Here is a 4,215-nt window from a genome sequence, read left to right as displayed (position 1 = left end):
AAGTTTGGGCAAGATTGGTTGGATGGGGAAGGAGATCCTCAAGGATTAAGCTCAGCAACAATGGAGGAGAGAGAGGGGGAAGAGATAAAATCGTGTTGGGGAAGAAGGGGCCCTTAAATAGGCTCCTCCAAATCCAACCGTTATGTCCAGATTTGGCCTAAGCGGTACTACCGCTTTGGGGTAAGCGGTACTACCGCTCTGAGTTCGAATTCGATCCACATCTGGTCAAAGGACGCAGAGCGGTACTACCGCACGAGGTACCGCTCGAGGTACCGCAACAGGGTCCAAACCTTACTGGACTCGAAGCGGTACCAGGGCGGTACCAGGGCGGTACGACCGTAACTCGGTTACGGTACCTAAGTGGTACCTTGAGCGGTACTACCGCTCGTGAGCGGTACTACCGCTCCAGGTACTGCAGAGGTACCGCAGCGTGTTTCTGGAGGATGAATCAGCACAGACTCAGAGCGGTACCGACGGCGGTACCTATAGGGGTAGCGGTACTACCGCTACAGGTACCGGTAGTACCGGCCTGGCTAAATCTGGTTTTCTTCCCTTTTTCTCTCTAACTTTTTTACCTCGCTAAACACACACAAAACCAGAAAACCTATCAACTACGCTTCAGTCTTCCGATCTTGACGCGTCCGGCGAGGCCACCGTGCTCTTGCAAATCCAACAATGATACTCAAGGCACACGGTGAAATTACTCAAGTGTTGTCATCAAACACACAAAACTTGGGGTGTGAATTTTGCTCTTACACCGGCATAATAGGCGCTTTAGGATTTTGCGTGCCGGCACATATGTGATTTCGCTTAATTGGGCCGTTTAAGGGATGGGAATTTGTGATTTAGATACTGAGAATATTTACGCAGCACATGATTTCTATCGGATAGCCTCACTTACCACAAGCACCATAGAAAAAATGCGCGAAAGAACTATAAAAACTAACTAAATATTACATCAGTTGCAAGGCTTTGAAAAAATATTACAGAACCCAGAGAAATTGAATGGTAATTAAACCTAGCAATACAATGAAGCCATTCGGCAATCTTTTAAGTTGTCCATGCACCACCTATATCCGAAACAAAGACATTACAAGTTAAGACAGCAACAATGGAAAGGCAGAGACACTACAATATTATTTGCCAAAGAATTTGGAACTCATCATTTCGTCGTTATAACAAGATCATTGTGATGCGCACAATAAGCAAACAAAGAGTGCATGCCGCATACCAACAGCCAATATAACAGAGCACGTTAAAATGAACCAACATACTTACTACTGTCGAGTCCCATGCAAACCAACATGTTCAGGGAGTACAAAATTGGCATGAACAACATAGTAGCAGGCTAAGAGGTCATTCTTGAAGAAAAATATGATGTCAATAGTAGCTAGGGGGAGACATTGTACCTGCAAAGATCTAGCAAGGTGACCCAGAGCAATACACTCTCTCTGTCCCCGATAAGGTGTACAGGATTGGCAACATGTGATGCTTTTGCAGAGAGTAAATGATTACGGTTTTCTGCTAGCTGTGGCAATGCAAATAATTTGATTAAATTATAACCAATTATACTCAAGACTATACTATGATCATTAACTCAAAATGTGCAAGATAAATGTTTTTTTCAATGTCATGAACAACCAAATTAAATCAGTAACAAACCCATTGAAAATCTGAAGCTGTCGAGAGGCTATTAAACCATATTATTGGTTTACCATTTCAAGATAGGGAGCCAAAGTTTCTATCTATGATCCTGCCAATTTTATTATAGCAAAGAAATGAATAAATGAACTGAAGCTACCGAAAGAATTAAGTAAGGCCATCACCTCATAGAGCAGGTGCTTCATCTTCGTACCGATGATCATCATACTATAATGTGGCCAATGACTTCTATATGAAAGACAAGAATTTCTTAACAATGGAGAATATATTTGGATCTTATCAATGCATGGTGGGCATTGAAAGCACCACCAATCTAGTGGACATGAACGAAGTATAGTAATAATCTTTGTTTATCTCCAGCAGAAACCAAGCCCAAGGGTCTTCCCTTTTTAATTAACCTCTACAAGTCTCTACTGTGCTCAAGTGGATGCTCATTACAAGATCTAAAGAGGTGTTAGTGCATTCACTGAAAACTATACCTCCTAGTACAACCACAGATAAGAGAATATCAAGGCATGAGTTTTTATCCCCTCGAACAAACCAAAATAACTACTTTATGATCATCTACTTTCATGAGAAGCAACAATGACCAAGAAAAAGCTAAAGGTTGATGCTGTTGTATCCTCTCACGAGAGGACTGTGACTTGGGCTGATGATCAGAAGAAATACATGCTTGATTGGTACATCGACTACTTGAAAGACCAGCATGTAGGATTTACGTTCAAGAAGCAACATCATTTGTTGTGTGCTGATGCATTAATAAGAAGTTCGCAATGGGGGTGAACGTGGATCAAGTGGACCGTCAGTACATGCACTATAAAGAGAATTGGAAGATTATTGCAGCAACATTGAGCAAAAGTGGAAATTCATTTGACCACACTAGATGCATTGTGACTATTTCAGAGTCTGAAAAGGCAACCCTATGTGTATGTTGTCTCAACCACATCCAAGTTAATTACCATTTCTTATGTTACTAGTTTCTGACCATATACCCCTTTGTTCTCTGAACTTAATGCAGGACAGAGCAAGACACCTACTCACTAAACTCATCAAATTCTATGAAGAGATGCATGAGCTGTTCACTGGATCTAGTGCTGATGGTTCATTAGCTATGGATCAGAATACATGCATGGATGTTAGTGATGATTCCGGCAGTGATTTAAGGGAGATGCATGACCTCAATGGCCATACACCACCTGAAGATCCGCTTGGTGATGATTCAGACACAATACCAACTCCTATCACAAATGCAACCGGTGAGAACAACTACCCTTCCAACTATACTCGATCTGGTATAAAGCGTTCACGAGGAGATCCTATGTGTACTCTATCAACTAAGAAGGCAGAAAAGTACAAGAGTCGTCTTGTAGAGTCCAATGATAAAATCACAGCTACGATGAAATCACTTCGGGACACACTTGTTGCCACTGCTCCTCCTCATATATCACAACTTGTTGATCCACATGCAACGTTGTGGCAGCGACTAGAGACTATCCCATTGACACCTGATCAAAGAATTATCGTTGGTGAGCATTTGTCTTCTAAGGAGAATGAAGTTAAACGTAGCTGGTTGTGCAACGCAAGTGATGGTACTTTGCATGCTTGGGTCTTCAAGTTCTTATGCGAGAAGGAAGGCTTAAATCTGTGAACTCTACAAGTTGGTTGCATGCTCATTTTGTCTATGTGTGCTACTTACATAACGACTAGAACATGTTTAGTGAGAATGCTACTTTTGTTGCTTATCAATGTTAGCTGAATAGAGCCTGATAAGCTGTTGTTTGTCATCTGGTTCAACATACCTTTTGTCATGAATGTTATGCACTACCTGAACTGAATGGTCTAAGTAATGTATTGAGTTTGAACTACTGGTAAGCTGTTTAACATATTTTTGGTTCGACTATTATCTGTAATGGCTGTGTACCTCATTTATTATTTATTATCAAACTTTGGCGGCAATCCAAACAATTGCCACAAATTTTTGCCAACTGCCATTGGATTTTCCGAGCGCGACGAGGAGGGGTTGGAACTAGGGTTCCCCTCCAGCGCATCGCCACCACCGGATCTTGCACCGTCTCCACCTTATCTTGCATCGCCACCGCCGGATCCTTTGGAAAAGGTCGAATTTTTCGACCTTTTCCACGGATCTGGGCGAGGCAGTGCTGGAGAGTAGCTCCTCTTGAGTGGAGTTAAGGGAGGTGGAGCGCTACGGGCCGAGGACGGAGTCGGGGACGGGGAACAATAGATGGGATTCAGGACAGGAAACTTCAGGTGAAAAAATGCGGGGAGGTTTTCGCAAAACTGCCGTCGCGCACGGCGCACCCCGACGGAGAAAAGAAGAAAAGAATAATAATTGATTTTTCGGACCCTCGTCGCGGTAAAAGATCGTCGGAGGAGTCGATACAGAATGGCCATGACATCACCTAGGCGAGCTAGGAGGGACACAAGCATCGAGGGGCTGGCACGTCCGGTCGCGGTCGACCACCGCATCAGCCTCCCCTACTATTTCCGGATCGCCGACAATCTTCTCCGCCAGGTCAAACCCTAAGCCGATAT

At 43.4% G+C, this 4,215-nt stretch overlaps 1 pseudogene; it reads left to right on the top strand.

Moving 5' to 3' along the window:
* Positions 1–2,247: 2,247 nt before the first annotated feature.
* LOC127298505 (uncharacterized) lies at positions 2,248–3,062 on the top strand (annotated as a pseudogene).
* Positions 3,063–4,215: the final 1,153 nt, after the last annotated feature.

Source organism: Lolium perenne, chromosome 5 (assembly GCF_019359855.2).
Source record: "Lolium perenne isolate Kyuss_39 chromosome 5, Kyuss_2.0, whole genome shotgun sequence".
Taxonomy (NCBI): domain Eukaryota; kingdom Viridiplantae; phylum Streptophyta; class Magnoliopsida; order Poales; family Poaceae; genus Lolium; species Lolium perenne.
The sequence above is the reverse complement of the archived record's forward strand: the minus strand, read 5'-3'. Positions and strand labels throughout refer to the sequence as shown.